This window comes from Pinus tabuliformis, chromosome X (assembly GCF_031772625.1).
Source record: "Pinus tabuliformis cultivar Carrire ecotype Pingquan chromosome X, CPIR1, whole genome shotgun sequence".
Taxonomy (NCBI): domain Eukaryota; kingdom Viridiplantae; phylum Streptophyta; class Pinopsida; order Pinales; family Pinaceae; genus Pinus; species Pinus tabuliformis.
Genome location: NC_142308.1, coordinates 1,357,920,188 through 1,357,945,827, shown reverse-complemented (window position 1 = coordinate 1,357,945,827; position 25,640 = coordinate 1,357,920,188). Strand labels below are relative to the sequence as shown.

General features: G+C 36.2%; 1 pseudogene; it reads left to right on the top strand.

Annotated features, from left to right (window-relative positions):
• The first annotated feature begins 24,476 nt into the window (after window positions 1-24,476).
• LOC149145131 (AUGMIN subunit 2 pseudogene) lies at window positions 24,477-25,400 on the top strand (annotated as a pseudogene).
• The last annotated feature ends 240 nt before the right edge of the window (window positions 25,401-25,640 follow it).

The window sequence follows — 25,640 nt, the reverse complement described above, 5'->3', positions numbered from 1 at the left end:
ATTATTGTCTTTTTCTATGTAGAAAGTGAAGAAAACAGAAAATAACTATTCAGGAGGAAAAGACAAAGCAGAACCAACTGCTGTCCCTCTTACAGGAAGCCATATCTAGACGAGGAGATTAAGATCGGAGCGCATGACCCTGGAAAAGGAATAGGAAATGTGGTATCAGCGCAAAAAGACAAAATGATAACTGAAGATCAAAGATGTAGGGAATCCCTTAGGATCCTTTGATCTTGAGGGATCGTTCTTTCAAGGCTTATCGGTACTGTTGATACTTCTGCCTAGCTATTATAAAAAGGGACAATGCTGGTAGCCGAGAAAGGAACATTATTGTCAATTTGTAGACTTACTGTTGTAATCTTAACTTTGATCATCGAATCTCTTTTAAGAGTGATAGTTGTAACTCTGCCATTTATGATTAATATATAACTTAGTTATTGTTCCATTACCTGATTCTGGAGTAACTTCAGCAGTGATTCCTTGGTGGCTAAGGGCCCAGCCCTAATGGATCACTTGCTTCTTATATCATTATTTTATGATTATAGTCGTGTGTGGTTTGATTTCCTTAACTTGCTTTACTCAGTAATCTTTTGTTTTCGCACATTCCATTAAACTGCTCTATTACATCGAAATCGTATTTGGATAGCGAGATTATTATTCACAGCCTGAAATGTTATGCTGTTCATTCTGAGATAACATTGCACTATCTAATTCGGATTCTGCTGTTCATTTACAGATTGATATTGCTGTGCATTTATAGTTGCAATTGCTGTTCATTTAGCTACGATTCACTTACAATTGTGATTGCTGTTCATTTGGTTACTGTTCCATTATAACTGCAATTGCCGTTCCTTTATAATTGTGGTTAATTTCTCGCATCTTAGAATAAGATTACTGATTCTACAGTCGCTATGTGTTTACACTTAATTAAGTTTTCTATTCAATTCCCGTAGATTTACTTCGGTTTGTTGTTCCTTTCTTAGATTGTTGTTCAATTCCTTTATTAGTTCAGATCGTTGTTCAATTCCTTTATTGGTTGAAGAGTGTTGTTCAATTCCTTTCAGTTAAGATTGCTGCTTAAATCAATTATGTAGATTAAGCTTTGCTGTTCAATCTTTTCAATAGATTAGTTGTTGTTCCTTTTCTGCAAATTGAATTGTCATTTTCAGTATTTGCTTTGGTGTGGATGTAAGGATCTACGATTGTAACGAACATTGACTATTGCTGTCTAAGTTCTTAGATTGAAGATCTTGCATGTGACTGATTTACATTTACATCAGTTTACAGGGGAAAGAGTTATCATTACTACATCCTTGACTGATGATTGTTGTAGTTTCTTGAGTGAATGATTTACAAAGCATTTAAGTTTCTTGCCATTACAATTAGGTTTTGTTTCCAACGTTTATTTACTTCTGAAAGCACTATACTGCAAACATTATTCTTGAACAAGTGACTGCCTCAGACTGAGTACACTCTTGAGATAAAAAATCGTACCTCGATTGATAATTAATGTAGGGTAAATAGAGGTTAAAAAGACACTTTTTACAGCTTGACAGGGAGATCATGACAACCAAGATCAGAAAATTGAGGATGTTTTTTGGCATCCTCGTGATTTGATGAATCACATAGAGGGGTAGATGAGAAGTAAGGATGTTCACCCTTTGCATTTTCGAAAAAAGAAGATGAAAAATCAAGTGGATTTTCAATGAATGATTGGTCCTCTCCATTGTCGGATGATGGACTGATGTACAATGTGTCCTGTAAATGATCAACAATGGGTGCATCCATGGACAAAGCTACACATGAAAAATTAGGGATGGCAAGATCATCAAGGATGTCAGGAAAAAATGGAGGAGGTATGGACAAACATGGATGGTCCTCTACTACCAGTGGATGTTCAAGATCCGAGTCATACTCTTCATGAATGATAACGCATATTGGTTGTGCAACACCAACTCCGTCAATGACTTGATCCTCGTTCATAACAAGTGTAGAGTCTGGAATGGAAGGACACAAGACAGTGTAATCCAAGGGATCATCCAAGTACGAAGAGAGAGGTTGAGGTACAAAATACATGTGATAACCCATGGATTCACAACCAAGCTTGCATGAAAATTGGAAGGAGAAATGTCGGGAGGATGTGATAGTTCAACAGATGTGTGTGCATATTATCCCACATCACTCTGTGGTGGTGGAGCTATTTGATGAGGGGATGGCAGAAAGTCACTTGTGACAGTGACAATGTCCATTTGTGATTGCACTACTCCATCACCAAAGTATGCTGAGTAGGGTTTGAGCTTCAACTTATTCTTGGGATTGACAGATATGATAAGGCAATATTCAAATATGTGCATGAGATACTAAAATTTGATCTGACTTTTTGGGGCTTCAAACATGAGTAGACGGAAGCGCTCCGAAAACTCCATAGGTGATTTGTGCGGGGCCTTCCCTTTTTTAACAATTTTTTATCAAGTACTTTAGTATCAAAATGATGGAAAATAGATTTGATTAGATTGTTGAACTGCTTGAATGAGTGCATGGAGTTATGAGGTAGTGTGCCACACCATTGCGATGGGTGGTTGCGAAGTGTGTGTGCAAGTTGTGAACAAACCTTTTTTTCATTAAAATCTTCCATGCTCTCCATGAGTGCATGGAAGTCGTCTAAGTGCTCAGGCTAGGCGACTTCACCTTCACCTTCATACATGATTTGTGACAAGTGATCCCAAAACTCCCTCTCAACATGAAAGATATGTCCTTTGGACAGACATTTGAGAGATAAAATTATAACAAACTCTATGATAGATGTGTGAAGACTCAAAAAAAATGATGAGAACTCGGCTTGTCATTAGGCCCTCCTTCTAGCACCAAAATGTTGATGGTGTTGGACCCGCCAACATGTTAGGGGATCTCCCCAGTAAGAATTCCCAACTAGACCTTTGAATGTTTGGTGTAGGAGTCCCAATAGTGGGTCCTCCAGTATCCCCTTGACCATGGTTGTGCGTAGAGGCAAGTAAGGTCTCTCTGTTGGTAGCAAGGCTGTGACATATGCAACAAGTTAAGGAAGGTGCATGAACAATATTAACACATGGAGGGTTGTGTGAGTGCGCCCCTTGGAAAGTTGTGAAAGCATGGAGTTAAGAAGGGAACACATGAACAAAGATGCATCACAAACTGGAAGGCAAGTAAGCCAGCAATCCAAAGTGGTGGCTAAACTAAGGGCACATTTCAGTAATATTCATACATACATATACAGAAAATAGCCATACATGCATGCATAAGCAAACATATACATATATCATTTAGAGTAAACAAGATAGATGAAATGCAATATGACATATGCATGAAATGTGTTGGCTCTATTATATTAAGAAGTGAAACTTCCAGTCATACAGTACAACCATGACCAACCACTAGTTTTGATAGCGGAGTGTTACAACCATTATTTCCTACTCCTCCAAAGGCATATACTAGCTCTACATAGTGGAGAAGCCAAGGCTTGTTACAATACTCTCCAAGCTTTCTCTAAGATACTCCTATCATAAGCTTGGCTAACCAAAAGACTCTAGAATGAGTTATGAGGTACTATAAATAGAAAAGGGTGGGGTGACCCTTGACATTCCCCTTTGTGACTAGTCATCTACCCTCATGACTCTTCAACTACTCTATGATTGTTACATTCAACTATTAACACTTGAAGTTCCACTTGACATGACGTTACATACAATCTGCACATGTACCCATGTGAGACAAAATGGCTTGAGCAAGCCATGCAAGACATCTCTAACACTCGGACAATTGTGGTGAGACCAACTCTTCGACATCCTCAAGATGGTCGATAGTGGTGAGGTGATGTCAAGCTTGGTCATCTCTGATGGTGTCCATGCGCTCAATGGTGACATCTTGCTGAAAGAGAACTCTTGCCTCCATTGCATTTAGGTACACTGATATGGCTCCTCTTTCGAACTTGTCTAATAATATGTGCATCACCATCTTGAGAGCAGCTGGACTAGCAACGTACTTTTACATACAATTTGTGTTGGTATCCAAGCACATGCTCGTGGTCATGCACATCAACTTATCGGAATACATGTTTAGTTGCAGATAGACTTGTTCCTTGTCTTCACCTCGGTGAGTGTGCCAATAGGGGGAATCACATGGTTGCACATAATGACATGCATGCTGTTTAATGCCCTTGCATGTGATCAACAACATTGCTCACCTTATCTACTCCGTGGTAGCTGTTGGGATGGATCTACTACTTGTACAGATGAATTTTGATCCATTTGTGCATGTTGCGCCCCGTACTATACCTGTTCCTGTTGTAACTCACTCTCTTGTCTATGCAGCTCATGTTCTACCTTGAGTTGCTACTTTAGCACATGAAACTAGTTCTCTGTTTCTCTCTTTGCCTTTGCACGGTATATGTGTCACGTCATCACCTCATCACCTCAATCTCCAAATCTTCTTTCGTCATGAGGGATCTGCTTTGAACTTGCAACTTTGCTCCGCCTCTATGTTGTCAACAACCTTCTTATTACATTCGTTGCGTGTAGGTGTGCTTCATTTTTCTGTTGCTAATAATGCTGCTCACTATGATTTCATTACCATTCATCTTGATATCCTTGTCCATGAACAACTTGATGTATTCGTGGATACACAATTTCATAGATACTTGATCGACTGCATCCCCAGTTGCTCTCTTAACTTTATCTTTAACTTTTCTCTCCTAGAAACCATTGTACCTATGCTGCTGGGAGGTGGATGACACCTATGACACTTGGAGATATAGCAACACTCATGGAAAGCAATCTGTCAGTTGAAAACCAAAGAAAACTGAAGGACTAACATGTTACATACTTGTGTGACTGTCCGTGAAGATTGCACAATTTTCACTGGGAGGCTAGGAGACTGACTACTAAGACTATGGACGAAACAATTCAGGCTACCAAGAGGTTGGCTGACTATTGGAACTGCGCAATGGACAGTCCAACCTAGCTTGCTGAGGACTGAAACTACGCAATGCGCAATTTTAGTCAGTAGTGACATGCAACTAGCAAACTACATTGCGTAGTTTCTAGGGCCAATGAGACACTGCCTCCAAGAATTGTGCAATGCAAGCCTGGAGGTCATTGTTGGGCCAGACTTATGCAATTTCTAGAGGGAAGGTAGAGCCTTATCTTCTAAAAATGCATAGTGCTAGTCGGGCAAGGCACGGTCCAAGACAAGGCAACCTAGACTAGCTGACGAGTGGCTGAAAACATGAGAAGTCTAAATGAAAACAAGAGTGAATGATTATGCATGCAAATAGTAAGTGCAGGATTTAGAAAATGGGACACATGCATGTGTGTGAAGTAGGTCTCCGCGACGACGATTGTCGGTGAAAAAACAGTGTCATGCATGTGATAGTAGTGAGATGTGAATGAAAATTAAAATGACGCTTATACAAGCTAACATACATGCAAACGAAAACAAGCATTCACAGAAATCAAGAAGACAACATTCACACAAGCTGAAACACAAGAAGCGATAGAAACACAGTGCAAGACATGCGAAGCGGGCTCACCTCGAAACAACTAAGTTGAATGTGTCGACGAATCCTAGATGTGATGTGGGATGTCATAGTTGCAAGATTTATGCAAGGAATGAGCTCTGCAGCATCTGGTTCATAAGTTTTTATAAAATTGATGTTATGGTGCACATGCCACAAATCTAGGAAAAGCAACACTTGGCGGGAGGTTTCTGAAATGATCCTTGCATGTAACCTCCAGTGGCAAAAAGTAGATCCCTAAATCTAGGGATGCATTTGCATGCTGCCTTGGGAAAAGTAGTCCATGTATGCAAATCAGTTTTGCTCAATCCTGGAGGGGATCGGTCGACCTGAAGGCACATGTAGTAGTCTGCAAGCCTGGGAGAGGGATTTGTGCAGTTTATGGGCTGAGCAGAGCTGGCTATTCGAGAGGGATTACACAATTTGGGAGGAACAAGAACTAGTAGAAAATAAGTAATTAGTGACTATGTGATTAGAAAAGTTAGTCACCATAGCTTCTCCAAGTGAAATACTACCAAAAATGAGCAATATTAAGTGACTGAACTAAAAATGACTAACATAAATCACTAATTTAGTCGTGGGCTAAAATATGTGACTAGCTAATAAGTAATACAACTAAAAATGACAAACATGAATGACTAATTTAGTCTAAGGAAAAAAAATAAAACTACCTAACAAGTACTACAATAATATGAATCAGTTTCTTATGTTAGTCATCTTAATTGTGTCAAGCAATCTAAACTTACAAGTGATAGGGGATTGAAAGGCTGTTAAAGATTGGCTAAAAGGTTATCATTCCTTAAACACTTATTCATCCTCACATGGTGTACAGGTGAGCCAACTTTGCATTATTTATCTCTAATAATTTGTAAGTTAAAATATATATTTTTAATAAAAAAATATTATATTTATTTTTTAAAAATGTATTCAGTGAATCTAATTGGATCTAGTTCCAATTTGAAATTGAGTTGAAGAGAAATTTTATTTTTTAAAACTATAATATCAAATAAAAACTACTTTAATTTCATATTAACCGACCAAGATCCATCTTAACCTCAGATCTATCAAGTGCCGAGAGGGATCCAATCTCTTGAGGTGAAAACTTTTTTTTCTAATGCAAAACTTGAGGAAATTTTTGCACCTCGAGAGATTGGATTCCTCTCGGAACTTGATATTTATAGGGTTGATGTGGATCTAGGTTTGTTATATAATACTATATAATATCTATATTTGTATTTGTGTCTCTTTGTTATTCCCTCTCTATATCTCACCTCCCCAAACATACACATTCTCTCTCTCCCTCTCTTCACCTTCTCTGTTTATCTCTCTCTTCCCCTTCTCTCCCTCTCTATCTATATCCTTCTCTCAATTCCCTCCCTCTCTCCTCTCTCCTCACTCTCTCTCCATGACTCCCTTGTCACCCCCTCTCTCTCTCCACCTTTCTCCGTCTATGTTTTTCTTGTTCCCTCCCTATCCTGCCCCCTCCAATTCCATCTCTCTCTCCTCATCTCTATCTTCCTTTCTCTGTATCCCTTATCTGCCACCTCCCTCTATATCTCCTCCCCAAATCACTCTCCCTCTCTCTCTCTCTCTCTCTCTCTCTCTCTCTCTCTCTCTTCCGTCCAACTCTATCACTATCTCCCCCCCCCCATCCTTCTCCATCTCTCTCCCTTCCCCTTCTCTCCCTATCTCTATCCTCTCCTCTTCTTTCTCTTCCCTCCTCTCCTCTCTCCCTCACTCCCTCTCCATCTCTCCCTTCTCACTCCTCTCTCTCTCCACCTCTATCTCTCTGTGTCTTTTTTCTTTCCTCCCTCTCTTTCCCACTCCAACTCCATATCTCTCTCTCTCCTCTCTTTTCCTCCCTCTCACTCCCTCTCTCCCACCTCACTCTCTCTCTACCCCATCACTCTCTCTTTCTTTCTCTCTCTACCCTCCAACTTTTTCACTATCTCCTTCCCTCTCTCCGCCCCCTCCCCAATTCTCTCATAAATTTGATCACATTGTATTGTGTTTAAGAAATTAGGTAAATTAAAAAAACTTAATTGGTTGTAAAATATTAAACCTATATTTTGGATCAATCATGTCAAAGAAAATAAAATAATGAAAAACTTTAAAAAATCATGCACTATAGTTAATCTATTATAATTAGTCAATTTGCTTGCTCTCATCCCCTGGATCCTTAGCTAAGATGGATCTATGCTAGTTCTTTATATATATATATAGAACCAGAAAAGATCCATCTTAGATTAATTTTATTAAAACCTTAATTTAATTTCTATGAGAATATTTTTAATAGTCGTGGGGATAGAGGTTTAGATATATCTCAAATTGTAACATTTTCCCTTTTAGATGCAACTAAAAAAATGTTGTAAAATTAAATTAAAATAAAATATTTTTACTATGAAATATGTTATGGTTTTTTGGCGAGTGGTAATGATAAGCCGTAGTATTGTAACAAAGTCGATTTACAAGTTAATATCCATGGTAAAGTGAGGGTCAATATCCATGGTTAACAATCTTGTCATATTGTTATAAAATATTTTGATTGTGAAATAATTTATGTTTTTTGGGCATGTGGTATTCATAATCCATGGTATTGATCCATGGTACTGTAACAAAGGCTATTTTTTACAAGTTAATAATATCTACCATAATGTGGTTGCGAATATAAAATATGTTGGTTGTTAAATAAGTTGTGGTTTTTGGACTTGTAGTATTGATAAGCCATGGTATTGGCCCATGGTATTGTAACAAAACCTATTCACAAGTTAATAACAAAATAAAAATATAACAAATTGAATTTTATTAATTTAACTTTTTATTATTAATTGAGGCCATATTTAAATCTTTACACTCATCCCGATATCATTTTTAACTTCTTCTTCTTCTTTTTAATTTAGCTTCATACCCAAAAATAACAAATTCTTATTAAAAATAAATCATTTAACCAAATTGAAATTTATATATTTTATTTATATTATAAATATTTATTTTATTATTTCCATTAGAAATATTTCTTTTATTTTTCATTTCCATTTACTGCTGGGTTCAAATAAAATATTCATATATTACAACATCACATTGTAGCAGTGCATTTTTCTCGGCCTTCTTGATATCTGCGTGGAAATGCTAAAAGAAGGAAGACCATCAATGTGATCTATGGATTTCATGGGATTCGAACCCCAGATTGAGTTTGCATGGGAAACACCTTAGGGGAGCATCAACGATTAGATGGTGGAAGAACAGGGTCTTTGGGGGTGGAGATTTTGGCCATTTGTACATGGGTATGAATTTGGACTGTAGAGAGTTCTTCCTTTTTACTAAAGATGCTTTTTGTTCTTATTGGTAAACAATTTTGAGGGTTTATATGATCAAAGCATAAATTTCATCTAGAGTTGAGGGCTTCATGATTATGATAATGCAGATCTTGATTGTGGCCAACAATTCACGGAAAGGCAATGCACAGGTAAGCATTTTTCATGTCCTTATTGTACAAAGGTTTTAATGATTATGATAATGAAGATCTTGATTGCGGCCAACAATTCATCAAAAGATAATGGAAAAGTAAGAATTTTTCATGTCGTTATTATACAGATCAGTTCGCTCCTCCCTAACGTTTCTAGCATGAGAATGTATGAAATATTATTTTTTCTTGTCACTTCTTTTTTTTTTTCCACCTTTTTCTAGTGGTTGATTGTTTGTGTAATGGAATCTACCATGCCCATATTCATAAGGCTCAAGTGATGCAAGAAAAGTTTCCGATAGGATGAAAATACTATACCTTCCTCAAAATTTGTTACATGAAATTAAAATTTCTTGTAATCATGAACATAAAATCTTTTCTGTTTCATCCTTAGATTTTGATCTCAATGCATATAGTTTTAAACCATGTTACCATATTTTAAGTAGAATATAATTAGATCCATTAAACCTTAAAACTCTCCAAATCTTAGGTTAATTTCAGCTAAAAAGAAGGAACCTGAATGACTTTTGCAATTTAGACTCAATGCTTACAAATAATTACTAAAAATGGAAGAACCCAAATGTTCTGATAACTTTTGCCCACACATCAATATCCAAGACCTTCGTTATTATTCTTAATCTAAACAGAGAGGGTAGAAGAAGAAGAGTATCCTGGATGAGGTGGACCCTGACCTGCTTCATACTTTTCAAAAGCTGGGCATGCCCTTGACTAGAAGAAGAGATTGACCAACGTTATTGTAGATGTTGTTTTTGACATTGTTTTCATTGCTACCATGAATAAGTAGACTCTATAGGCAATTGAGGTTATCTTTTGATCATTATAAGAGGTAATTCGAGAGTATCTTGATCTAGTTAGGAAGTAGGTTGGCAGGGTTGTTCCTCCTGTTGATCACTATTATGCTGCAATGTAATTTTTTTTAATGATAGGTCCTTCTATTAAATCCCCAAGCACACTTTGTCACCCATGGAAATATCCACTTATTTCATGATGAATGAGATGGAGACCAGGAAGTTTGAGAGGACTCTTATTGTTGTAGATGAGAGGAGTTTTATGAGGTGAGAGGAGTTCTATGACATATATTGAAGGATGCACTGCACCATTTTATGACACCAATCATCTCCATGCCATAGTAGTGGATATCTATTGCACCGAGGGAGCAACGATAAAGTATTCTGCTATAAAGAATTGGTATGTCAGGGATGAGGAATGAAAACGTGGACATTATAATTTTATTACGAAAATAGGTTTGTTTGATGGAGACAAATCGAGGATTTTGTGGACCTGAGTAGAGACTGGTTCGACAATCACCTGGAAATACTCAAGCATTGTTTTGAAAAGCAATGATACAATTGGAGAGTTCTATTTTGTTGCCTTAAAAAATAACTATCAATAGGGGGGACAAAGATGATCCATTTAGGGAAGAATTGTAAGAGTAGGATTGTTTCTAAAATTATATCTAGAGGAAAGTCAAGGAGCTACTACGGAGGATTAGTGCAGATGCAACCAAATTCTCATAATGCAAGGAATTTTTCACAGTGTGATTTGATGCATAATCGGTGACTAGGCAGCTGCAAATACTTATCGTTACATTCAGGTACAATTTGAGTTGCATTCTAAACTCTCTAATTTCATTTATTGATAATCCTTCTTGTGTCCCTGTCTCTCTTAATTTCATTGTGGTAGGATTGGAATGGGTTAAAAAATCAAGCATATCTTTGAGTAAAATAGACACCCACATGTCACTACATGTCATTGTGCATACTCTCTGCTTTTTATACAATTAGAAGTGAACAATATGATGTGTGCACAACTTAAAATCCTAGGAGGCATGATGAATCCACTTGCAGATAAGATGGTCAGTGCAACTATTTACTTTAAATAGGCTAAATTTAGGTAATTAAAACAAGTTTTAAAATCACTAGAAACACCAGTTACTGACTTGAATATAAGATGACGAGTGCAACTATTTACTTTAAATAAGCTAAATTTAGGTAATTTAAACAAGTTTGAAAATCACTAGAAACACCACCCCCACATCATTTTATTTCCATTTGTACAAGATAATATTGAAGAAAATTATGAGCCCTTCCATTTAAATTGACCGTATCTAAAATAAAAAACAAGGTTGATTATTTTAAAAGCTATATCCATCTTTAAATATAAGATATGACAAGGATGGCTCATAATTTTAAAGGCTATATCCATCACCAACTATAAGATAAGAGTTAATGAGATGAGAAAACATTTGTCTTGATATAACATGTAAACATCGTATTACTTATAACTCATGCATATTGTATCTTATTGTGCATATACTAGCAATTGCACCAGATGTTGCAAAGGAAACACTGTAAGGCATAAATTTGAGAAGAATCTTGACAAAAGATCACTGAATATAAAAATTAATAAACAAAATGCCATTCAAATCCAGAAAATAAGGAGAAATCACTTACATAATGCCAAAAAATTGAGAAGAATTTTGACAAAAGATCACTAAATATAAAAATTAATAAACAAAATGCCATTCAAATCTAGAAAATAAAGAGAAATCACTTACATAATGCCAAATTTACAAATTCTATAACCTTTCCAGCATAGATTTCCTCTCAATATTTGAAGATGCTATTTCAAGTTCAAATAGCAAATATTTGATAAAAGATATGTTCTTTTTCAATATTTAACCATCTCACTTGATCAAAATCTTACGGTGTTTTACCACTTTCTCTTAAAGTGATTGAATTTCCCTTTGCTTGTCCTCCTTAAAATCTTTTGGGAATTTGGATTGGTTTGTGACATAGGAGGTTTATTCAAAGATTTTTCCCAGTGCTTCAATCAAATGATTTTCAATTTTTGTTTCACATTGTTCAATCCAAAAGTTATGAGCATACACCATGCTGCATGGGGATCCATCTTGGCTAAGACAAGGGAGTCAACTGTAAGAAGCTACTTTGGAATTTTATTATATTTTGGTTCTAATGATTGGCAACATAATTTGATAAGAATATTGATAAAAGATCACTGAATATAAAAATTAGTAAACAAAATGCCATTCAAATGTAGACAATAAAGAGAAATCACTTACATAATTTCAAATTTAAATATTCTATAACCTTTCCAGCATAGGTTGCCTCTCAATCTCCAAAGATGCTATTCCAAGTTCAAATAGGAAATATTTGATAAAAAAATATGCTCTTTTTCAATATTGAACTATATCACTTGATCAAAATCTTATGGTGTTTTACCACTTTCTCTTAAAGTGATTGAATTTTCCTTTGCTTGTCCTTCTTAAAATCTTTTGGGAATTTGGATTGGTTTGTGACATAGGAGGTTTATTCAAAGCTTTTTCTCAATGCTTCAAGAAAATAATTTTCAATATTTATTTCACATTTAGTCTAGAGTTTTATTTGATATTCATAAATAATTTTAAATCAAATTCAATTAATTAATTAATTAATTATAAAAAATTAATTTCCATATCATAAAATATATAAACATCTATTATTTTCCATTTGTAATGTTAACTTTTGATTTATATACTTTGTTCGGAAAATGTCCATAGGCAATGACTTTATTTGAATTTAGTTAGAGGCATTCAAATATATTTAGGCCTCATTTGTAATGTTAATTTTTTATTTATGTATTTTGTTTGGAAAATGTCCATAGGTAATGACTTTATTTGCATTTAGTCAATTTGTTTTTTTTTAAATTTCTTTTTATTTAATCTTTCAAGATTTTTCATCAATTATTTATTTATTTACATTTTAATAGTTAATATTGAGCAATATAAATGTGGAGAGAGAACTTAAAACTCCATCATTTTTTTTTAATTTTATTTATTTATTTACATTTTAATAGTTAATATCGAGCAATATAAATGCCCAGAGATCAAAATGTAAAACTCAAACTTATAAATAACCTCTTAGTCATCAACGCAACACCTTTTTTATTATAATATCACACAATATCCAAAATATTTACAATCTTTAAAAATATAAAAAATATAATAATATAATAATAATTTTTTTTTAATTTGATAATTATAAAAAATAATTTAAATCATATTACTATTAAAATTAAATCCCATGTACTTATAAAAAATTGAATTCAGGTAAGGTATTATCATTAAAATAAAAAACGTATATTTAATAAGTAAAGAAAATTGTTAAAAGAATTATATTAGATTTTAAGCTTCTGTGGAAGTTTTTTGTAGTGTCATGATCCGGATTATCCACAGTTTCTAGTTCATTCTGCCGACGTTTCAAACCCCAAAGGGGGTCCATCATCATGACAAATCAGATAAATATGAATGAAAGATTATTATTTCATTCATATTCTATCTGATTTGTCCTGATGATGGACCCCCTTTGGGGTTTGAAACGTCGGCAGAATGAACTAGAAACTGTGGATAATCCGGATCATGACACTACAAAAGAATTATAGTTAAAATGTTAGTTAAATCTGATTCGGCTACTATATTTCGACAAGATCATACTACAATAGTGGAGATTGGGGATGTTTCTAAGAATCCTCAATTTTACGAATAAATTCAAAAGACAAAAGAATTATAATTAAAATGTTAGTTAAATCTGATTCGGTTACTATATTTTGACAAGATCATACTACAGCGGTGGAGATTGGGGATGTTTCTAAGAATCCTCAATTTTATGAATAAATTCAAAAGACACAGAATACCATTTTCTAGAAGTATGGCTCTTTTGGTTCCTGAGTGGAAAACACGCTGAAACATACCTAAACCTCATGGGACTGGTGTTTTGTTAAAAACAAAAAACACAAAAGTCTAAAGTGGCTCTTTCGGTTCCCTGAGTGGAAAACACGCTGAAACATGACTAAACCTCATGGGACTGGTGTTTGGTTAAAAAAAAAAATGCAAAAGTCGAAAATGACTTGTACCGTTTAAAAATTCAAGCACTATTTACCACCCACAAACAAAAAATATTAACAGTTTAGTAGGAGAAAGTGAAACAAATAAACAAAAACTAAACTAAGAGTTTTGTTGGAGATAGCAACCCTACCAATAAACAGAAATTAAAATAACAATTTGAAAGGAGAGAGCCCAACAACTAAACAGAAATTAAAATAATAGTTTGGATGGAAAACTGGCTACGCATTTGTTATCATGAGAATCTCACCTTCAAGTAATTAACTCGACTCAGTTGTAAACTTTAACACACAAATATTATTACCAAAAGACAAACCTTTCCATGCAAATCCATCACATATAAATAAATTCAAAACATGTGGACAACCTCGAGCTTGCCCTTTTTTTCCAAAACAATATCAAGAATTGCGTGTGGATGATCTGTAAAGGCTATAAACACCTTTATAATTTTTTTCCACCACTGAATTGCTTTTTTTCTTAGGGTAGGATAAAGTTGGTGCCAACACAAAAAATAATATCACGAATCTCAGACAAAATACCAGATGAGGCAACTAGAAAAAAAAAATTCTTAGAATCCCCAACCAAGCATTCCTTATTAAAATTCAATATGGAGAATACTTCCAATATAAAATAATAACTGCGTAGAATTACAATCGTATGGTATAATACCACCATCATCGAAGCAGTGAAATCGAGGTATTTTGTACAAGCAGAGAAGCAGACAATGCTTTCCGGTCTTCTAAGAGCTTCGCAAGTTTAGAAAGTGAGGTTGAGGAGGTTGTGTCAGCTGAGCAAGAGACTGACAGAAATTGCTCCAAGGGATCAACAGCTCGGTTGTAGCTGCATTGAACATAGAGGAGGCTCTCGTCCCATGTGCATGGATGCTTTGAGTTGTACATGCGCAGAATATGTATGATTATCCTATTGACAACCTCTATCTGGCCATCAGTTTGAGGATGGAAGGCTGTGGACTTAGTGAGTTTGGTGTCTAGCATCGACCAGAGAGTGGACCAAAATGTACTGAGGAACCTATTGTCCCAATCTGAGATGATACACTGTGGCATCCCAAAGTGTACCCACATTCGTTCAAAGAAGAGTGTAGCAGTGGCTTCTGCTGTGATATTCTTCTTGCAGGCCTCCATAATGGCCATCTTCAAGAAACTGTCAACGACCACAAAAACACAGTCATTTCCATGCTTAGTAGAAGGAAGGCCTGACGTGTAGTCCATGGAGATGGATTCCCAAGGTTGACTCAGGCTAGGCAGCAGGGTATAGAGGCCTTGCTTCTTGATGGTTGGTTTGGTAATGGCACAGGAAGTGCATGATCTAATGTACTTCCTGACATCCTATCAAATATTTGACCAATAGAAATACTTCTGCAGTACTGCCACCATTTTCTCAACTCCGAAATGCCCAGCAGCCTGACTGTGGTGTGCTTTCCAAATCATCTTGGCACGCTCACTTGAAGGAACACAAAGGTGACCCAGGTGGCATAACAGGGCATCCTGGAGGTGAAAATCTAGAACATCTTGACCCTCCAAGAGTGTCTGGTATGTGTGGCCTAATTCTGGGTTGCTTTTGTAGAGAAGTGGCCAATTAGAAGTCTCGTGCCCACAAGAGTTGAGCACGGTGGTTAATGCCATGATTGGTGGTCGACTGAGGCAATCTGCAACATTATTGGTGTTGCCCTTCTTATACTTGCTACTCAAATGGAATTTTTGCAAGTATGTGGACCACTTATGATGGCGATCATTCTGTAATTTCCCTTGGGTTTGTATGAACTGCAAGGGTTGGTGGTCTATGTGGATGACCATCTCCCTCCCCAGAATGTAATGCTTCCATTGTTGGCAGGCCTACACAATGGAATACATCTCTTTGTCATAAGTGGGATACTTTTGGACTGTGTTTGAAAGTGTCTCACTGTGATCTGCCACTGGATGCCCATGTTGAGTAAGCACTACCCCAATAGAATAGTCAGAGGCATCTGTCTCGACCTCAAATGGTTATTGCAAGTCTGGTAATGCGAGCACTGGTGCCGAGCAGAGGCGATCTTTCAACTCTGTGAATGCCTTATGTTGAGATTAGACCAAAATAAATTTTCTTCCGCTCCTCCCTTTGTGACTTGACTCAACGGCCAAGTGATATGGAAAAATGCCAACAAGAACCTACAATAGAAGTTAGCAAGACCTAGAAAGTTGTGGAGCTCTATCAGAGTGGTTGGAGATGGCCAATCTCGAATGACTTGGACCTTGGCTGGATCCACATGCACCCCCTGTTCATCAATAATGTATCCCAGATACTGAACCTGAGTCATGCCAAAAGTGCATTTCTCCAAATTGGAACATAACTTGTGCTGTTGCAGAGTTTGGAGAACCTGTTGGATGTGGTGGAGGTGCTCTTCCCAACTCGGGCTGAAGATCAGGATGTCATCCAAGTATACCACTACAAATGAGTTGTCGAATGGCTGTAGGATGTTATCCATTAGCCTCATGAAGGTTGGAGGAGCATTCGTCAATCCGAAAGGTATAACCAACCATTCAAAAATGCCCTCCTTGGCTTTGAGGGCAGTCTTCCACACATCGGAGGGTTCGATTGGTACCTGGTGATATCCTGACTTCAAATCGATCTTGCTGAAATATTCCCCCCCCTTCAGTTGGTCTAGGAGGTCATCAATCCGTGGGATTGGGTACCTATTTCAAGCAGTGATTTTGTTCAGCTCCCAATAGTCAACATAGAGTCTCTAATTCACATCCTTCTTTTGTACCAACATGTTCGGGCTCCCACATGGTGATGAACTCAGACCGATGTGACCTTTCTACAGCAGCTCCTAAATCTTCCTCTTGATTTCATTGTTCTCCAGAATGGAGCACCAATAGATTAGCCCATTGGGCAATGACGCACCTGGGGTCAGATCGATGGAGTGCTTGACCTGATAGTGCAGATGAACCCCTGCGAGGGAGGCGAAGATGTCATCGTACTGCTTCACGACCTTGTCCATCTGTAGTTGTCGTGTGGAAGGGCCCTGTCTGGAGGTCATGGCCACCGTCTTCTTCTTTCCTTGAGGGCGTATCATCAGGAAAACAATTTATTTGTTTTGGAAATGAGCTTACTACATTGTTTTGCAGTCACCAAAGAGATGGCAGTAGGTGGTGCTACCTCGAGTATCCTATACAAATTATTTCCCAAAGTAACAATAATAGCATGGGGCCTTGATTCATACACAACAAGTCGCTTCCACAAGTATGGTTGTCCTAATAATACATCACAAACTTCAAGGGGAGCAATGTCACACAATACCTCATCCATGAAGGGCTTGATGTTGCATGGAAGGTGACACTACTGGCTCACGTGAAGATCCCATCCTTGGTGCAGCCACCCGATGGTGTACAGTTGTGGATGTGCTATGGTCGGTAAGCCTAGCCACTTCACGACCTCTGCCGAGATGAGGTTCTTTTGGCTTCTGTGTCGACAATGAACTATAGCGGGGAGCCCTTTACCCACATCTGGGAGTGGAAGAGACACTCCTCCTCTTATGTATCTTTGGGTTCCTCCTTCTGGATCTTCGTGGTGGAAATGATGGCATTGGGCTCCACATCGATAATATGCTTCCCTTTGTCATTCCCCTTATCGGGTTCTGACTCAGAGTCAGAACACGCATCTGATTCTGAAACCTTTAGCTTAGCCACCAGTGACTACTTGGCCCAACACTCGTGTTGTGAGTGGAGCTCTTATTGAATTCACACCACTTTTCTGTGTCCTTTTTCGGCTTCACGACACTATTCTTTGCTTGCAGCTTTGGCGGGTTGTCTTGGGCCGCCCCACCTTAGCTTTGTCCTTTGTTCTGCGGTTTAGGGGCACCTTTCCCTTGCTTCAGATTCACAGATCCAAAATTTCGCTTCTTCTGTTTAAACTTTTGCTCGACCTTGACGGCATATCAGTATGCCATGCCAAGCGAGGAGATGTTTAGGAATTTTATTTCTTCTTGGATGTACTTGTGCAAGCAGACACAGTATTTGAGTATCAAATGCTGCTGTGATTCCTTGATACCCAACTTTGTGCGAAGGGCATGAAAAATATTGGTAAACTCTGGCATGTCTTGGTCCCTTCCCTGCCGCAGCGTGGTCCACTTTATGTATTGATCCTTGTAGCTTCCAAAAAGGTAGTATTGTTCCTTGATGGCATCCCGGAATGAATTCCAAGTGGGTGTGACTGAAAATAGTGAGCCTGTAATTTCATCTTTCTTCTTGCAGTAGGTTTCCCACCAGTCCTTGACGTGGGGGGCTGCTTTGAGAGGAACGAAGATAATCTTTTCCTAACTGGAAAAATCATGAATAGAAAAATAACCCTCTAGCAGATTTAACCATTTATCGATGGAATCTGCGTCTATCTGACCCTCGAATATGGGGATTTCAAAATTAACTTGTACCTTAAACGGTGTGGCATTTCCAGAGTAGCTGTTGGAAGTCGATGCATCGCCCCTGGGTAGCCGCTGAAGGATCTGGGCAAACCTGTCCATCATTGCATTCCTTTGTCGCTCGAGAGCTTCTTCGAGCAAGATTTTGATAGGATCTCCTACCCCCTCGTCTTTCTTTTCATCCGCCATGGGAGGCCGTCGAGATTTGCGAGGTTGGTCTTACAAAGGTTCGACCAGTTCAAGCCCTAACTCCTTATATCCTGACCTCGTTGGGGACATGCAAAGAAAAACAGAGAAAAAGAAGACCCCTTTGATACCACTAATAAGGATTTAAACAAGAATACAACAAATTACAGAGATAACCATAAACACAAAGATGCAGTGGAAATAATGCTTCATTTCATTAATGTAAAATATTGAAATATGCTTACAAACAGAAATGGAAATAAACTGGCTAGGGCGATGGTAGCTTATCTCTGAGAAGAGATGTGGCGGCTACATGCCTCTAAACTGTGTTACAATGAGGCTCGAAGGCCTATTTATTGTTAAGAAACAATGGAAAACCATAAACATCCAAAAACCTAACCGTAGAAGAAGAAACGCCAAACTATGGGCCCCGTTTGGGTAAATTGGTACATCAACTTCCCAAGGTCATAACTTTGGCATACGATCTCCATTTGACGCACACAATATCTCGTTAGAAAAATCTATCTGATAACTAAAACTTTGGGAAGACCAGCATCGGTCCATGGACACATGTTGCTCCCAGTTTTCCCAAAAAATTTCGTTTAGGGCCTCAAAACGGCTCCGGAAGTTCAGGACCTGAAAAACTACTAAAAATAGTAAATTGTGCTACAATTAAGGAAACTGAAAAGTTGAAAGAAACAATGGTGGGGTTCGAAGTGGAATTGGTGGGTGGCCACCAATATCCACCTGGATCATTTTGTTACTACCATATATCATGTTTTAAGTAGATGGTGTTTTATAATTCACCCAAGAGATTTTAGGAGCAAACTTGAATTGTGTGCTTGTTTCCATCATACATCTAATATTTGCAACCTTTTCCACTTGAAGAACCCAATAGCCATTGTTTAACATGAAGCAAGTACCTCAAAAATTTGGGAATATTAGTTATTCTATTTCCAGAGGGGGCTAGATCCAGAGAAGGCAACAACAACTATCATAAATGGCTTTTGTCGGGTTGCATTTAATGAAATCCCACTATAATTTGCTACTAAAGTAAATCAATTGATGAATTTGAATCTTGAAGGTAGTGTTGAATAGGTGTTGCAATGTATCTCTATAACACTATCTATCTACATGATTCTAATGCCATGAGATGGTGTCTCAATAACACTATTGTCAATTGACGGGTGCTAGATGTAGATAGCTTTCTAATGTCCTACACGTAAATCGTATCATTATATTTCTATGAAATCTTGGAATTTGTTCAAAGTTTGTCTTAGATAAGTAAATATATATGTACTATTGAATTTATCTATGTTGTAATAAGATCAAGAATAAAGTTGTCATTGTAAATAATTGGGATCTACCATGTAAGTTTACTTTACTACATGAAATTCTTGATTTGTTAGATCCGAACCAGTTAGGGTTGAATTTTTTTTTTTTAAATGAGATTAAGAATAAAGTTTTCATTTTAATCACTAAAATCTACCATGTAAAATTTATTCACTACATGAAATTGTTTATTTGTTAGATCCCAATTTTTTAGGATTATTAAGAGTCCTCTTTCATGACAATATTTATGAATGCTCTATTCTTGCTCAAAGAATTACATATGACCGAAAGGTGGGAAATAAATTAGATGCAATTAAATGGCGTCTATTTTAAAATGTGTGGAGGGAGTATAAAATCATTTTCAATTGCGTTCAAATATTTTGGAGCACCCACTAAAGTGATTCATTTTCCTCCTGGTTAATTCCATTTCTACTATCCTAATGCTTCTAGAAGTCCTTCTCCCAAGTGATCTCTTAACTATATTGGAGGGATATTTATTACTTGATTGGAACCCACAGATTACAAGTTGATTAGGAGCAAGGGATGAGAAAGCTTCAAATTCTTCAATATATTCCACAAGTTAAAAGCATATCAAATGATTGCCTTTCTGTTTAATTGATACAATAATCACTCGAGTATTTGCTAGGATTTTGAGACCTTTTTCAATGAATTTTTTTTTCTAGAAGTTATGTTCTCAATTAAAGAAATTAAAGAAAAGGTGAAAATGTTGCAATGGAAGGATTTTCTGTTTTAGTGCCTAAAAATGCCTTGGTAATGTGAAGGGCTTGGTGTTTTCTTGACTCAAGATTAGTCGCATTTGACTTCCTAGCATTTCTTTTAATTTCATTTTTGTTGTGTTTATATTTCTATTCTTGAAGTTGGAGATCTACTGTGTGTGTAATAGGAAGTATTAACTACTAAGCACTCTCAAAGGTGATATTGATGGATGACTAATTTTATATGTCCCTTCTTGACACTTTAGTATTACATGATCATGCAAAGAAGTTTTTAATCAATATTAAAGGGAATGTTATTAACGTGCAATGTTTCTTGGATTGCCATATAATTACTGCATTTTGGCCCCCAATAATATATTTGAGGCTACTTTTTGGCTGTTACTTGTGGAGCTTCCCTTTGGCTCAGAAAAACATCAAGGATAAATGTCCATTGCATTGGCATTGGACATCATCAAATCCGAATTCACCAAAAGAAGTAGAGGACATGGGAGCAATTGGTACAATGAGTAGATAACCACTAGAGAAACACCGAGGACCATAATATATTATGTATTTAGATTCACTCAAAATTAACTAGTCACAAAAGTACCTTTTTCTCCGAATATTTTCATGTATACAAAAATACTAAAAATGCAATTTCAGACTAATTATTCAAACTAATAAGTATCTTATAGTCATGATTTATAATTAAATAGTATAATATGATTAATATTATAGGACACAACTATGGTTTTACTGTGAGGGGCACTGTGACAATATATGTACACTTCTCATTGTATTAGAAAATCATCTCTAAGAGTGTGATATCCATCCAACAAAATGTACTCCTAGACGCCATTTGTGGGATTGAAATTTTTTCTTTTAGTGGACAAGTGGTGATATATTTTCTTAGGCCTTAGTGTTTTTCTTCCCTAAGGTTTTGACACTACTCATAGCACTAGTAGAAAATGATGAAATTAGTGACTAGGTGACTAAAAAAGTTGGTCACCGCAATTATTTCAAGTGAATTACTACTAAATTTGAGGAATTTTAAGTGACCGAACTAAAAATGACTAACTTAAACGACCAATTCAGTTTAGGGATAAAATATATGACTAGATAATAAGTGACCAAACTAAAAACAACTAACTGAAATGACTAATTTAGTCAAGGACTAAAATATATGACTAGATTATAAATGAAAAAATTAATAATGATTAACATAAATGGCTACTATAGTCCAAGAATAAAAATATGACTAAATAAAAAGTACAACAAGTATATGAATTAGTCATTTATGTTAATATTTTTAATTGTGTCACTCCAGAAATGGAGAATTGAAATTTTGAAGTGAAGTGTTTCATTTCACTACAAGGGTTTCTAAATTCGTTTGCAATGTTAAAATTTAACTAGATAGATTCAATGATCCGCTTAAAGGGGTATATGAATCCATATATAATGCTAAATTATAACTATTTTATACAATATATCGTATATATTTACAATATATATTAGTTTTATAAGGGACAAAAAAGAGAGTTTGAAACTGATATAGAAGGGTTTTAAGGGTTAATATAAGGAAATTTTTCCTCACATATTAAAGAGATGACACACTATTTTTTATGGGGTTTTTGTGGTGTTATTACGTACCATGGTTGATTATTACACTAGATTGATAAAGATAATGATTTTATTAATTTGAATTCAAAGTAGGTTGATTTAAACTGGGTTAATTAATATAAATCTAGATACTCTTAAAGCCATATTATTCTATAAATAATTCTACAGATACATTCTGTTGGGCTCCAAAAATGTCACTCATTACCATACATTTTTCACCTATGCTTCCATTATATCGCTCACTATTCACCACCTTGTCACTCCATTTTCCCTACTATTCACCATTAATGGGTCTCATTTATATTTTCCAAATATTGTTTATTTTTAAGCATTTTTGAGAGAAATTCTTGATTAAATATTAGAAAATAATATATTTTACTTTATATATGGAAAGTGGGTTGTTTTTGTGACATGTGTAGGTTCCAAGGAAGCTTCCAAGACATCTTTATGTGGCCTTGAATGATCAAATTCGAATTTGATAAGATAAGCCTCATGGAAAAGATCATGATCTCATGGAGAAGATCATGGACCTCATGGAGGAGATCATGGAGGATAGGGTTATGTGTCTAGATGGTTGAGAAATGTATGGAACTAAAGAGAGATTAGTGGATCATCATTATGAGTTTGTTATCTCATCCCATTGTATAAATAGGAGTACCTCCTCCATTCCAAAAGGGGGACTCTTGGAGCATGTATCCAACTTATGATGGAATAGAATAAAGCTTCATTTTTCATATATTTCCATTATGTAGTTTTAGATATAAGTTGTCTTAGTGTAGTAAATGGAATAATTTGTCACTTTGTTCTTAAGAGAATTGAGCTCACTCTAAAAGGATGAAAGAAACATTTTATTTCATAATAGATCTTATTTCATTTAATTGCTTAGATGTTTGAGGATTTTTTTGTGATTGATGAATGAGTTTTAAATCTTATCAGCATATGAGGGGATAACCAAGGGTCTAAGTTAGCCTCTCTTTCCATTTGATTTGCATGATAATTGAAATTCATTCTTTTGCTTTTATGTTTCAAGTATCATGTGAGGGGATAACCAAGGGTCTAAGTTAGGCTCTCTCTCCATTTGATTTGTATGATAATTGAAATTCATTCTTTTTCTTTTATGTTTCAAGTCATTTCATTTCTTATGCTTATGAATGAATCTTAGTTTAGTTTGGATTAGTGTATGAGGGGACAATCAAGAGAGTAAGTTAGTCTTTCTCTCTTTGAATCTGAACAACAATTAAAGTTCATTCTCTTGTCTTCATTTCAGGTTTCTGGTTTTATGTAATCAATGATTTCTCTATGATACTATAGGGAAGGACAACCAGGACCTCCTTAATTAGGAGCCTCTTCCCTTGCATATTATATTGAATCGTAAATAATTTAGTTAGACATAGAGTTAGTTGCCTACTCCTGCATATATTTTGCTGGCACCATCACAAGCTTACGAGTTTCCCTGGTTGATAATTTAATGAAAGCAATTTAAGCAAATAAATTGCCCAACATTTTGGCGCTGTTGCTGGGGATGCTGCTAAGGGATCAGGCATTAGGAATTTAATTAAGTACTAGTATTTTTCTTTAGAAAAACTAACTTGTGAGACCTGGTGATAGCAGGATCTTCATAAGGAAGTTCCAGTTTGAGTTTTCTGATGTTTTAGTATTTAGCTAGTTTTAAATTCAGTCTTTTTAGAAAAACCCCCCTGCATAAATAAAAACAAATCAAGCAATTAGTATGCTCTCTTCCTGCGCTTCGTGTGATCAGGAAGATCAGAAAATCCATTGATTTAGTTCGAATAAAAACACTCTTGCTGGATAACTAATCTGCAATATGACAATAAAGAATTTTGTGAATGAAAAAAAAACATTAAATTTTTTGATGAAATTTAGTTTTTTTTTTTTTTAATTTTAGATTTAAAAATATAAAAAAATTTCCACAAAATAATAATAATATATGTATCATATATATACATATTATTATTAAAAATAAAATAAATAAAAAAATTAACCATTTTTTTTGTGTTTTTTTAGATATTTGAAAAACTAACCATTTTTTTTTGTTTTTTAGATATTTAAAAAATGCAAAACATTAAACAAAAACAACATTAAACACAAAAACAAAATAATTAAACCAAAAAAAAAAATAAACCAAACTCAACTGAATTTACAATCTTGGCTGCATTTCGAATTTAGGGTTTGTAGGGGTTGTAAAAAATTGTACTCTGCTTGAGTAGGTTGTCTTGTCTTCCATGTCCAATTTGTTGGATTATGGCATTGAAGCCATGACCAGGGTTTGCGAGCGGATGATGTCCCTCAGTATTGAAAATTGTGGGATTTTGTCTAATGGTGCCCTGGAAAGCTTAAAATATTGCAAGAATATCCAAGAATTGACTTTAAAGAGTATTTTCCGATTCACTTCGCCTAGTTTGTCGAAAATAGGAGAGAGCTATCCGAGGCTTCTGAAATTAGCATTGGAGCCTGATTATTCCGTCGATATTACCTCTGGCCTTAAGTCCTTGGCTACCCATTGCGTCCAACTGCAGGAGGTGGAGACACAGCATGGGTGGGGAAGAAACCGTTGCGGCGTCTGGGAGGCATGGCAGACGCCCTCTCCATTGCTTCTGATCTTGGCTTCTCTGTTCCACAGGAAGATGTGCAAAATTTGGGTAATGTGACAGGTCTTACTGATAAAAGTGATACTTTGATAAGAGTTTTGAGAGACCTTACATCTGCGCAACGTAATTTGGCGAATTTGCAAGTAGAACTGCAAGGTCGACAGGATGATAACAGTGTGGCACATCTCACCCATGTGAGTGAAATGGAAAAAATGTCAAAAGCTTGCTAAGACCACTTCTATACTGAAAGATGTCATTCAAAATAAGGATCGAATCATAGCACGTCTTCAGCAGCCCTATTCACTTGATTGCCTTCCAGTTGAAGCAGAGTTTCAACGCCAATTTTTAGAGTTGTTGCTTAAAGAAGCCAATGATTATGAAGCCTTAACTACAGCTGGGACGACTACCTTTCTAGAGCATTTTGGACTGACAATCATCATGGCAGATCCCATGGTGGGAGCCTCATGGATGGGGGGTGCATCAATGGGCATGATCTACCTTTACTGTTTGTTATTTGATTTTCTCAGATATATGGGCCACAACAATCGTGCCAGATACGATCTTCCATTGGCTACCCCTGATCTGCCGTGACCGAGGCAATAGCAAGCGGTTTCAAATTTCATTGTTATTAAAAACAACTACGTGGTCTTGAATGCCTACGATTTCGCCAGTGACTACGTGGTGCAAACAGCGATGGGTTGTACCTAAAATTCGACATCTGCTATGTGGAATTTAACCGATGAGGGTTTGCATTTTCTGTTTACGGCATTGTGCCATGAAATTTTGATGCCTCTCGGTGGACTTTCGGTGGGGCATTCACAGATTATACGG